Source organism: Puma concolor, chromosome A1 (assembly GCF_028749965.1).
Source record: "Puma concolor isolate L17-30 chromosome A1, mPumCon1.1.hap2, whole genome shotgun sequence".
NCBI lineage: Eukaryota > Metazoa > Chordata > Mammalia > Carnivora > Felidae > Puma > Puma concolor.
Window position 1 is genome coordinate 78,966,448 of NC_141667.1, and position 13,954 is coordinate 78,980,401.

General features: G+C 34.0%; 1 long non-coding RNA gene across 4 annotated transcripts in view; it reads left to right on the forward strand.

The window, feature by feature from the left end:
- Positions 1-831: 831 nt before the first annotated feature.
- LOC147584248 (uncharacterized) overlaps positions 832-13,954 on the forward strand; it is a 108,163-nt gene continuing 95,040 nt past the window's right edge. For 3 of the 4 annotated variants that reach the window (XR_015245351.1, XR_015245337.1, XR_015245345.1), the window contains exon 1: positions 1,711-4,842. This is a non-coding gene — a long non-coding RNA (uncharacterized LOC147584248). The other variant, XR_015245356.1, reaches the window with a different exon arrangement.

The following is a 13,954-nucleotide window of genomic DNA, read 5'->3' on the forward strand; positions in this document are numbered from 1 at the left end:
TTTGGAGCCTTTTCACTTGTTCCACAAAGAAGAGAAACTCCTGGATTTGGGAGAGTAGCTAACAATTTTTGCCATAAATATCTTGTCATTTCTAGTTCACTGTCTAGTGATTCTTGCTCCACAGAAAATTAGTCCAATTAATTTCCATGTTATTGACCTTAGATTTGTCACAGAGTTAACATATTGTGAATATAATAATCAAAGGTAGAATTATTCAAGAAAATAAATGTGATAAACAGTAATGCTGTCTATCTTATTGAGAACCTGTTGACATATAATATTTTAATTATGGTGATCATAAGTTTTAATGAGTTATTTTAAGAAAGTCTCCCATATTTATTGTGTAACTATTTTCAATAATTGTCGACAATTTACAATTTTATTACACGTAAAAACACTGGTTTTTAATCTCTTTATATTTTTGATGAGAGATTATTCTGCAGTGATGAGAGATTTTTAGCAGTGTTACTAAACAATGTATGTCTATATGGTATTTCAGGTTAGTGGAGAAATGAAGTTGTTAGTCTTCTGGAAGAAAATATAGTTTGACCATTAAGTCAGACATATTCAAAAATAGTTTGATGGATTAAAGACTTAAGTTAAAAAACAGAAGAGGGGCGCCTGGGTGGCGCAGTCGGTTAAGCGTCCGACTTCAGCCAGGTCACGATCTCACGGTCCATGAGTTCGAGCCCCGCGTCGGGCTCTGGGCTGATGGCTCAGAGCCTGGAGCCTGTTTCCGATTCTGTGTCTCCCTCTCTCTCTGCCCCTCCCCCGTTTATGCTCTGTCTCTCTCTATCCCAAAAATAAATAAGCGTTGAAAAAAAAAAAAAAAAGAAGAAACTCTTAGAAAGAAATTTTATCTATGCAAAAATTAAAAAATTTAAAGAACTGAACCTATGAAAAATATTTTAATAGAAATTATACCATTAAACAAAGTAAAACATAAGTTCATGGTACAAATATTGCAACTCTCAGTCAGTTAAATAGTTTATAATGTACAATTGTTGAAATTAATGAAACAAAAACTCAAAAGATACTTGATGGAAACAAAACACAGTAAAAAAGATAGGCATTCAAAAAACAAATATAAATGATAAATAATAATAAAATAATTTTACATAACCATAATAAGGAAATCCATTGTATTGTAAGACTTCCCTTTTTCACTTCTCAGAATTTCTAAAATTTAAGCGTGAAAATACAGCTGTCATGCTCTAATACAGTGTGGTTGGAAACATGAATAGGTACAGATATTTTGGAACATTATCAGACATTATTTATTAAATCAAAAGATGCATATGCTTGCTGACCCAGAAATCATACTCATGAGGTTCTGTCCTATGCAGATTAAGCTACCAATATGTAACATTGCAAGAACAGACATATTTATCACAGCATGGTTTCTAGTGCAAACGAGCGAGAAACAATCTGAACAAGGGAATAATAGAATATCATATGCCATACTATGGAATACATGGCAACCAAAGAAATGAGTTAGAGCTGTCGTATATTTTCTCAGAAGGGTTGCAGTAATGATGTTTTAAGTGTGAAAACAGTTTTCACTGAAAAAAAAATGAACTGTTTTTGTAAAATAGTGATACATTTCTACTAAATGACTAAAGTGTAGATGTTTAAATGATTATATATTTTGTGGATATTTGGGGCAGATTGAACCTGTAACCAGTGAAATTAGTGAGGAGCAAAGTAAGTAAGAATAAAAAATTAAATTCATGTCAAAATCTGTTGTATATATATTCTATATTACCTATCTGTATTACTATTCTGTTGCTACATAACAAATCACTGTAAACTTAATGGCCTAAAATACCGCAGTTTGATTATCTCACAGATTCTCTAATTCAGTAGTTTGAGTAAGAGTTAGTTTGGTCCTCTGCTGCAATTAAGGTTTTGTTTGCTGCTGTGATGCCTTCTGGTGCTAGAGGTTGGTCCTTTCAGAAGGCTGTGTCATGGTAATGGACAGAATTCAGTTCCTTATGGTTGTAGGACTGAAATTGCTCCTTTTTTTTCTGGCTGTATGCTGGGGGGTCTCTCAGGACCTCGCTGTTCCCCATATTTCCTTGCCATGCGTCCCAATAGTCTACTCATAATATGGTGGCAGTTTGACTTTTCCTTGGGGCCAACAGGACAGCATCTCTCTGATGTTTCACTTTCCTTTAAAAAGTGTGCTTTATTGGCTTAGCCCCACCCAAATTCTCTCTCTTTTGCTTCCCCCAAAGTCAGCTAATTAGTACCCTAATCACAGAAGTGATATCCCATCATATTTAATGGTCCTGCTCACACTAAAGGAGAAGAGGAAATTATAGAAGATGTGTATACCAGGGGGTAAGAAGGGGGTAAGAATCATCAAGGCCATTTTTTTTTTCTGCCCACAACCAAAAACAAATTTAAATTATATGAACCAACTTCGATAGTAATGCATTTATATACATACATAATAAATTATAAATACATGAAAGAGTAGGGCCATAAAATGTCATTGGTAATGGATTTGAAGCAGTGAGGTTTTTCTTGTTTTTCACATAATTATCACGTTTTGTCTTAAGCTTTTCTATACAACCTAAACTTTATTTTGCTTTATCATGAGCATATATTATTTATATAATCAGAAATAAAGTAGTTATTTTTATTTTAAAAATAATAGCCCTATGTATTAAGCTTAAATTCAGGTTATAAACAAATGTTTTAGAAAAGTGTATAGTGAGTATAAATGGGATTATTTTGAGTAACATCCTTTGGTAAATTGTATAATCATATAGTTACAATGTGCTTTTTAATTAATTCAGAAGAGGTTAAAAGTTTAATCAAATTCAATCCCATTTAATCAGAGTGGTTCCTCTCTATGTCTAAATAAAGCATATCAACTTGGAAAGATTGGTGTACTTCTGAGTCAAAAAAGATCCAGGGATTGATTACATTTGTCATACGGTAAGTGTGCCCCCAGTCCTAAATGAAATTGTGTTTTATTTCTTACAAGCTTATACAGGTTAATTTTAATCATTTGTTCTTTTATTATATTTGGGGATTACCGAGCAATACTCTGCTGCTCTGTCCACAAGGATTGCAGTTGTGACTATGTACGGCCAAGGTTATATTAGTGTTTTGTTTGTTTGTTTTTGTTTTTTACTTTGTTTCAGTGTACTTAGTAATCTTCAGCAGTATGGCAATCTAAAAATAAGATTCCTAAGGATGTTTTCAAATAACTTGTGTTGTCTTTTACATCTCATATCATTTCTTAGATGTAGCACTTAGTGAAAATCGTGGCATTTCATTTTATTTTAGGATATTAGAAAGAGTAAATATACTTCTGGAAAAAAGTACACTTCAAATCCAACTGAGGGTATTTTCAATTTTCTCAGGAGGCATATCAGTAGACACAATTTTTTCAAGCAATTTACACAACTCACTTCAAGTAATTTTACAATCAAGTCACATATAACACTAATATTATTTAAGAATTAAACCATGAAAACAAGCTCTTTTGAAAGTTAATTCCTCTGTGACTATCTACTGAATCATTATTTTAGCCAGACTCCAGTATAGACAGGAATATGCACATTTCTGCTCATAGTCCAGTAAGATATATCTGCTAACAAGATAGAGTTAACTTTGGATGTTATGAAGTAATGTTAAGGCAAGAAAGTTCTGTCATAGAAATTGCAGAATAACTTATTTTTATAATACTGTATCTTTTTCTTTCATTATTTTTCTTTTACAGCTTCTCATAAGTCATTGGACCAGTTGATTAAAGAAAGGACTTGAAGTGGAATTGCTGAGATCCAATTCAAGTTCAGACTTTTATTTACACGCTTAATTTTGATTTAAGGTCCTTTTCCAATATGTAGAACATCCCTCAATGCATAATTCTGAGAATAATCTCTCTGGAGAATTTTTCAATCATAAAATAATAAATTAAAAATTGGGGTGGAGAAAGGAAAATAAATGCATCATTCTGAGAAAAATCTCTCTAAAGGATTTATCAATCATAAAAAAAAACAAGAAAATTTGGGTGGAGAAAGGAGAATAAATGCACATATCAATGCACTTTAAAAAACATATATTTGTTTGCTTTGGAAGGTATAATAGCTCTATCTTACACTCTCCAATTTCTGTATCATCTACTTAGGTCTTACCTCAAAGGATAAAGGAGAAGTAGTAATTTAAAGGAAAAACAGAGGAACATTAGCAAAAATATATTTTAATATATTTAATATGTTTCAAAAATACATTTAAACTTGTGTCCTTAGTCTTCATTGTAAAAAGAGAAAGCAGGAGTAGTCCGTATAGTGTAAACTCAATATTCATGTCTAATTTAGAGAAAACAGTCTTTCATTTTCTATATGCTATTCAGAAAAGTGATGTTGTTTCAGGTGCGTTTAAAGCATTTTTCAAGTGCGTGCTTTACTATTTCTCCATCCTAAGTTAAAGCAAAGCCAGAAATATGTAAATAGATTTTTAAAATTATGAGACCATTGACACACGATTTCCAGTTTTCAAGCTATATCCTATTTATGTTAGTAATAATATTTACTGGCAAATATCAGAATATTCTTTTTACAGCTTATGCTGCTCCTAACAAAGTCAGAAATGACCACTGTTAGAAAGGTGAGATGATTTTACATAGCTTCATGGCTCTTTAATGACATGACAAAGCATCTCTTTTCCCCACCAGAGCTTGCAGCAGTCCATGATTAGGACTGCCTTCAGAGAAGTCTTTACATCTTAAAACTATGGACATGGACAATTGTCTTCTAGTGCCATGTGAATCTTGCTGAAGAGGACAGGTTATTACACTGCAGCATATGTGGAAGCCACCATTACAAGGTAAGTAAATATTGCTTGGAACCAGGAACATAAAACTTGTTCTGAATGAGAATAATAGAGAAGCCTGACAAAGGAGTTCCTCATACTTCCTGTATCACATGAAATGGATTATCTCTAACTGAGCCTGTATAAGGTCCTTTATTACAGTATGTTAGTCTCCATCACTGTGCAATGTGTTATGAAGAGCTAGGTTGATGATCTGCATGATTCTCGTATAAAGCTATGGGAATATGTGTTAAAAGTAATTAAAATACACAGAAGCTTTGAGAGACCCTTAATCTTTCCTATAATTTATAGTGAATTCTTTAAACTTTTGCCGTCTGTCTCAAACTACTTAACATAGTAGTAAGCACAAAATAGTATGAGTTTCTTGTGGGTTCAGGAGCAAGTATCTAGAATAGGGCTCAATAATTATTGATGACTTTGTGTTAATTTTCACAGTTAATACTAAGTGATAATAAGCTTTTAACAGTAACACCTTAAATCTGTAATAACTTATTTTTTTGGTAATTTTCACTCTAGCAAGATTATCTGTTCCTGGTAATCTTCATCACTGTACAGTTATTAATCTTTAAAGAATTAAATAGAATGTGGCAGTGATTCACTATTTATATGCCTTTCTAGTAGTTTTTATTTGTGGGTATGTGTCACAGAGAATGCCACAAACAGTAATTGTCATTACCATCCTTGTAATTGTGTTTCTAATTCTTGCTTCCTGTATCACAGAGATCTCAGGAAGATACAGGAAGCAAGATTAAAATGTAATTTATGAAATTGAAAACAAAAAGAAACAAATAAGCTTCCTTTTCAGGAAGCTGTGATAAGCACATTGCTCTTTCCCTGTGAGAGGTGGTTTTGGAATCTGTGTCTCTGAGAATAGGTTTTAATATTTGTTTGTGATGCTTTGTAATCAGTATAATTCTCAAGAGGGGAGAAACGATCTCCTGCAGAGTCTGTTTGAGTTTCATGAGGCTGCCTTGATACAATGACTCTTTCAAAACTTGCTTTATATTATATGAGTGAAGTCTCCTGGCTACTGTCACCTTGTGAAATGGAAGCACAGTCTCTTTGCTTTGTTACATAAGCCATCCTTGAAATTTGGTCAGAGTTCATTTGGTACTTGTACCTCATTGAGGCCAAGGAGGCCTGGAGGAACATAAAACTAAAATCTTAGCTTGCGGCAGAGATAGAATAGATTTCAGTTTTGTAAGGAATTAGAAATCGCTTTAGGCTAGATGGACTTTACAGATAGGAAATAAACGTCCTCAAAGGAAAAGTAGCCAATAGAGGGAAAGAATGTAAAGTATAAGGAGAATGCTGGGAGAAGGGACAGGCACACGAGAGGATGAAGATGACAAAGAGGTGTGTATGAAACCCATTAAGAAGGAATAGTATGGGGGCGCCTGGGTGGCTCAGTCGGTTGAGCGTCCGACTTCGGCTCGGGTCACGATCTCGCGGTCCGCGAGTTCGAGCCCCGCGGTGGGCTCTGGGCAGATGGCTCAGAGCCTGGAGCCTGCTTCCGATTCTGTGTCTCCCTCTCTCTCTGCCCCTCCCCCGTTCATGCTGTGTCTCTCTCTGTCTCAAAAATAAATAAATGTTAAAAAAAAAATTTAAAAAAAAAAAAAAAAAGAAGGAATAGTATGGAATAATATGAAAGTGTGCATATTAAAAAGCAAATGCAGCACCGGCCAACTGAAGAGAAATAATGCTCATATATCTGGCCAGGACTGCAAAAAGGAAATAAATTTGAGGAAAACAGTTATTATTGAACATGTATATGAAACAAAACAAGGCCATAAAATACCTAAGACTTGGAATCGTATGTACTTTGTTACAAGTGTGAGATTGTGACAGTAACAGAGACTTGACAGGAAAATAAATAATTGTGGTATCAATATAACAAAATGTAAGCTGCTTTGGAAATACTCAGAGGGGTAGTGAGAAGATAGAACTCTAAGAAACACATGCTCCTCCTGCGGCTATTCTTTTCATGTAAGAAAGTATATTATACATAAGTTTTATACTCAACCGATTGCCCTGCTGAATAAAAACTGAAGTTAAATTGGTTGGCATTCTTAGTCAAGGTTAGATGGTAAAAGGAATCAATACCCAAGCATGCTTTTAATGGTTCTGCATTTTTAGTGCTTCCTAAATGCATACTGTAATTTTTTTTTTCTCTGTGACTTATAGGTCTTTTGTTTATTTGTATCTTTGCCATTTTCCTGTGACCAGGTTCCCCACTCTGTATAATGTCATAATCACTGCCATTTTTTAATAATATTTGTTATTTTTCTATCTACCTATCCTCTATCTGTGTATCTGTTAATCAACCTATTGTTTTTCTAATTTAAATTCTACCTATATCATTTTTTCTAATTCTATACACATACACAATGCATACACATACACAGATACTTATTTGTTTACTATTTTAAAAGTCTATTTATTCTAGGGTGAGTTGGGAGCCTTTTAAACTCTTTCTGTAAGGAATTTAAGGATATGATTTGGGAAAATTTGGGTTGAATGAGATATTCCTCTAATTTATCACTCTGTAGTGTTTGTCCACAAAATGGATAAACGTTAGTTTCGAGGACTGGCAAGTAGACTGATTTTCTAGCCATACCGCACTTTCTAATCTTTAGATAATAGATCTCTAAAAATCATCCATAGAAACCTGTATGGAATGTTTTGGGGTTTGTTTGTTTGTTTGTTTGTTTGTTTTTAGTAACAAAGTGAAAAACTATATGTGTTTAGTCTCACATGGTAAAATCTTGCTTTACAGCTTCTAATTTACCATGCTTAGTTTTCTGAATGAGGCAAGTAACTTTATTTCTCTGCGCCTGTGGTTTCCTCATTTGTAAAATAGAACATATAAAAATTGCCTTGAAGTGTTTTTTTTTTAATTTTTTTAACATTTACTCATTTTTGAGAGACAGAGAGAGACAGAGCATGAGTAGGGGAGGGGTAGAGAGAGGGGAAGACACAGAATCCAAAGCAGGCTTCAGGTTCCGAGCTGTCAGTACAGAGCCCGATGCAGGGCTAGAACTAATGGACCACGAGATCATGACTCGAGCTATAGTCGGACGCCAAACTGACTGAGCCACCCAGGTGCCCTTTGAGGTGTTCTTTTTAATAAAATAATAAATGTAAGTGTTTATCACAGTGTCTGATGTGTAAAAAGTACTCAGTGAAAGTTAGCCATTAGTAGTAGTAGCTGTGGTATTACCTGATTAGTTGCATATGTATAATTACAGAGAAAGATAGTAAATTATAAAGTGGTTCTTACCAAAATTTCAGAATATTTCACTCAGCGTCGAATAAGGGAAATACCAAGATGGTTTGCAGACATGGGAGGAAGGACGGCTAGATAGAAGGATGGTTGGTATTGACACAGTAGGAGCAGAATGAGAAAGGCATTATTAACTGAAGTGCAAGGCAGTTAGTGTCACGGCAACAAACTCTCACGTGCTGTGACTCTAGAAGAATTAGTATGTAGCTCTGGTTTTGAAGCTTAGTCGATTGTTTTAAATACATTTTGAGTATAGCAGTGGTATTCTGAGAATCTTGAATTTTTATTTCGGCCCAGCTGGAATGCGTTATGCATGTTTGATCATGTGCTTTTCCTTTAAAGATAGATGAAATAACCCCCCAAGTGTTGCAGCAGTCAGATTTTTTTTAAATAATTTTCGGTCTGGTGATATCTCCAAAAACAGGTTAATTATCTTTGTGCTCTTGCCCATCTCCAAAAATTGTAAAAAAAGTTCTCATTTAAGCTTTTTGCTTACCATCATTTTTTCCTGTTTTACTGAAACTCTCCCAAGATACATCCCGGGTTTTATTGAAATTCACTACATTGTGAAAGATGATCTTTGTCAGAATTGAGAATCAAGAACATAATGCTGAGTATTGGCAAATTCTTGGATATTTATAACCGCATCAGAGATGATAGACACAGTTGAGTAAAGATGTAAACAACATTTCAGCCACCACTGTGGAATTTCCTGCTTCGTTTGTTATGTGAAAAAAAAAGCTTTCTTGTTTCTTCAGAACAATGGCTATCTCCTGTACTCCTTCTCTAAACTCCAAATTTATAAACTTCAGAAGTTTGTTTCTTTGTGTTTTGCACTCTTGTGTTGCATTAGTTGCCAAAGCCTTAAAGTTGAAAACAAATTGAAAAATATTGATTCAGCTTGGCTTAGAGACTGTAGCTTAGAAAAATAAAACCCCATGTATCATACATCTTTGTTATGAAGCAGTAATTTCTTTCTTTGAGCCCAGGCACTTTTAAAAGCAAGTTTGAAGCCAGTCTGTATGTAGACATCATAGTCTCCGTTTTTCACAAAATGTAGATAACTAATATACTGAATAGATTAATAATGTTTAAACAGAGTATTTAAGATATTTGTTAGCAATTTGTATTTTCTCTTCAAAGTAAAAGTGCTTTGTAGAATGTGTGGTGACTAGCTGCCACATTTTGCCTAAAACAGAGAGATTACTTGGTTTGTGCATTTAGTGCTCAAACCCCTGTTTTGGGAAAACCTGGACGGTTGTCTATCCTAAAGGTATCCCACAGCAAAACAAGAAGTATATACAAAATAGATGAACAAATCCTATTTGCCCGCCTCTGCCATATAACCACATTTTAAATTCAACCAATAGTAATTAGTTCCAATTCTTAGATAGGATTCCGTATATTCTGTTTTTCTTATAGAGCAACTACTGTTGAGGTATCTGTGGTCATTTTCAAATGAAATATATAGACACCAAGAAAATCAACACTTCACCTTAATGATAATATTCTTAAAGTTCTTGCTATTTTAATTCAGGTGAGATCATAAGTGAATTTTGAGTCAGATTAAAGAGAAAAGAAATGTAATACGAAGCTGAGCAGATGGTGGTCACAGATACTAAAGGAAGAGAGAAGTAATAAAGAAAAACATACAGTTGAAATCTACCTGTTTCTGTTTATTTCTAGAGACCTATTCCATTTCCAGAGTCGATTAAAATTTAAGGTAGCAATTTAGGAAAACCCAAGACAATCAGATGCTAATCTAGGATAATTTGTTTCAGCTGGAATATTGATTGAACCATACAATATTTGTAGTCAGATACTTTACATTATTTATGAGCATTTGCTAATAAGCATTTCATGTATTCCTTCAACTATGTTAACAAAGAAAAACAACACTGACAGTAGTCAACAGATACTTGGGACTTCTGAAGGCCATTTGGGAGACATTTTTTTGTGTGTAAAAACTTTAAATCTCTCCTTGACATCTATTAAATATCCACATATTGTTTCATTTCTTTGCTTTCCATCACAGCAAAACTTTGTATATGTATAGTTCATGTTTTCACACTCTCCCTTTTCATATATCATATTCCTATGTATATAGTATTACTTATATTTCTGGCAGTGATTTTTTCCAGTATGCCCAGAATACATAACAAAATCCTTATTAACAGCTTAGCTTCTCTACTATATTGTCCTGTAGCTATCTCAAGCATCATAATGAGGCAATATCTAATCTTTGATCTCAATCTGTACCTTTCTTCTTCATCTCAGTAGCATGCATTGTCAACCACCTGCCATTTGCACTTTTAACTCCTATGCTTCTTTAATGACAAGAAACATTTTAATATCACTTTACAGTTTATGAAGCACATTCACAAAATTCCTTTGGTCACTTGCTCATCTGTCCTGAGAAGATACTGAAGATTGTAAGCCTCTTGAAAGTAAGAACCATGCCTTCATTCCTTTATCCACAGCTTGGGATATAGTAGATGTATAATGAAAGTTTTTTGATAAACAGAATGACTTAAAAATCTCCATAATGAGTAATGAGTGGAGCCAGCACACAAACATTCATTTTAGATCCTTTTAGTTTATCTTTTTGAGTCATTGATAGCATTCACACACAAAAATGAAAGGTGTGCCTAAGAAAAATTGTTAATATTGAAAAAAAATTCATGACTTTGTTTTGTTAAACTGTTGTTAGTTTTCTTGTAGCTCATTGTCTCAGTTGACTACATCTCATTCACTGTGATGAAGGGACACTGAACTTGCCTACTTTGTCTTAGGTAAGACCATGGCTACCAGTAATTAATGTCCCAGACATGGCACTTGATCTATCTTGTCTTGTTTCTTCATAGGCTTGAGTAGTTCGGGCTAAAATATCTTGAAGGTCCAGTGACCAGAAGTTCAGTTTGGTTTCTGTGCCAGTCAATTTTATCTTTTTATGTGTGGAATTAAAAGCCATACCCTCAAAATACGTCCCCTATTATATTCACTCACGCCATTGATCTCAAGGGAGCCTGTGCTGTAGGATATAATACATCTGCTCAAATATTTCCTTACTAATGAAAATAATTCAATTTGTAAAATACTTATTTAAGTTTTGTATTCTTTATGATTACAGACAAGTATAAAACCCATATATTAAAAAACAAATATAACAGATAAGTCATTCAGGTTCAACTAACATGTAATTTCCATAGGGATACCTTACCTGGGAGCCTTATTAAAGTCACTGGCCCCTGCATCCTCCTATCATTCTCTCTCATATGGTGCTGCTTCACTTTCTTCATAATATTATATAAAGTAAAACTACCTCAGTGTTTAAAGTGCTTTATCTTCTGCCCTCCCTCCACTCTCACCCTGATTAGAATGTCAGCTCTCTGTCACAGGGACCTTGTCTAGAATCCACACCCATATAAACTCAGTGCTTATCATTTAATAGATGCTTAGTATTAGATCTTTGAAACAAAAAACAAATGGAAATTCTGAATATCAATCAAGGTTCTGAATATCGATCAAATTCTGAATTCTGAATTCTGAATATCGATCAAATTTCAAGAAAATTGAAAAGAAGATGATATATATATAGAACAACTAAGTTTTTGATAGGATAATTTTGACAACTTTCTTACATAAGCAAAACCCAACCAAGCCAAAATGAAACAATAAGCAATCCACTTCTAGAATGTGAGACCAGTCAGAATGTGGCTTTAAGTTCTGATGTTATATTCTTATGTCCCGTCACTCAACTTTTACTTTTCCAGTGTAAGTTGGGATTTTTTTTAAAAATTACAATGGCTTTTGTCTTAAATACTTTGTACTCCAAATTATGCAAAGTCCTTAATTGGCCAATCAACGTAATGATATTTTTTATAATTTACTCCTTCATTAAAATGATCACACCTGTTGGAAACTATCTCAACATAAATAATGAGAAAATATAAATTATACCAAGGTTTGAGTGTACCCCCACAAAATTCATGTTGAAACCTAACCCCTAAGACAGTAGGGCCCTTGGGAGGTGATTAGGTTACTCTGCCCTGATAATTGTGATCCTTACCCTCATAAAAGAGGTTGAAGAGATCACCATTTCCCCCTCTGCCATCTGAGGATACAAGAAGTGTGAAATCTGGAAGAGAGCCCCCATTGGACCATGCTAGGGCTCTAGCCTCAAACTTTCAACCTCCAGAACTCTGAGAAATAAACCCACACTTATACAGTCAATTAATTCGTGACAAAAGAGGGAAGGATATACAATGTGGGAAAGACAGTCTCTTCAGAAAATGGGGGGAAAACTGGACAACAACATGCAAAAGAATGAAATTGGACCACTTTCTTACACCATGCACAATAATGAACTCAAAATGAATCAAAGATCTAAATATGAGACCTGAGACCATAAAAATCTTAAAAGCACAGGCAGTGATTTCTCAGACTTAGGACATAACAACATTTTTCTAGATGTGTTTTCCAAGTCAAAGGAAATAAAAGCAAAAATACACTATTAGGCTACATTAAAATAAAAACGTTTTTCAGAGTGAAGGAAACCATAAACAAAACAAAAAGGCAACCTGCTGAATTTAAGGTGTTTACCAATGATATATCGGTTAAGGAGTTAATATCCAAAATATACAAAACACAAAAGTCAACACCAAAAAACCCTAACAATTCTATGTAAAGAATGGGTAGAGAACCTGAATAAAAGTTTTTCCAAGGAAGACATACATATTACCACCGAACACATGGCAAAGGATCTTTTTCTAACAACTGTTTGATGCAAGTGGATTTTCAGAATAAATGACTCTTTTTTCTTTCTTTCTCTTTCTTTCTTTCTTTCTTTCTTTCTTTCTTTCTTTCTTTCTTTCTTTTTTTTTTTAATGTAAGATAGGAAGGAAGCAGAGTTGAAGGGATAGAGGGAGGAAGAGCAATAAGGAGTATTTTCATTACAACCAAAAATTATTCTTGAAAATTTTATGTCCAGTTCTGCAGTATTACTGTGGCTCTTTTAAGGTGACATGACCCTTCCTTAACCTGTGCCTCTTTTTTCTCCTTTTGTGTGTGTGTTTGGCTGTGTGGTTCTATCTCTTGTTTCTTTAATCCTCTTTTTTTTTTTCAACTAACATCTTACAGATGTGGGAACAGAATGTGTAAGTAATTACACACTCATAAGCTTTTGCCTCACATATTTATTTAAATTAAAAATAACCTAATAACCTATTAGGAATCATTAATTCTGAAAACATAATTGAAATATTTTGTAACTGAGTACTAATTCATTCTGTCAGTGGTTTGACTAAGTATTAGCCATACTCCATATTAATCTTATTAAGCTTTATTGAAAAATCACAACTGATAGCAATTATTTTTTGCATATTTAAATTATTCCAAAAATGTTATGCCTTTGTTTATCTAGTGAAGATTCTATTTTTCTATTATTTTGACTATAGTGCACTTGCATGCAGAATTGCACTGTAGTAAACTGCAAAGGACATGGCAAATACCTTTTTCAATCACCGTCACCCAATCAACAAGAAACCTTACCTTAGAACGTTTTACTCATTTGATTAAACTGTTCAGTTTTCAGGGCACCTGTGTAGCTCAGTCAGTTAAGCGGCTGACTCTTGATTTCAGTTCAGGTCATGATCCCAAGTTTTGGGCTCTGTGATGATATTGATGAGCCTACTTGGGATTCTCTCTCTCTCTCTTTCTCTCTCTCTCTCTCTCCCCCCCACCCCCTCATCTGCTCTTATTCTCTCTCTCAAAATAACTAAGCATTAAACAAATTGTTCAATTTTCTTTTAGTTATAAAATATC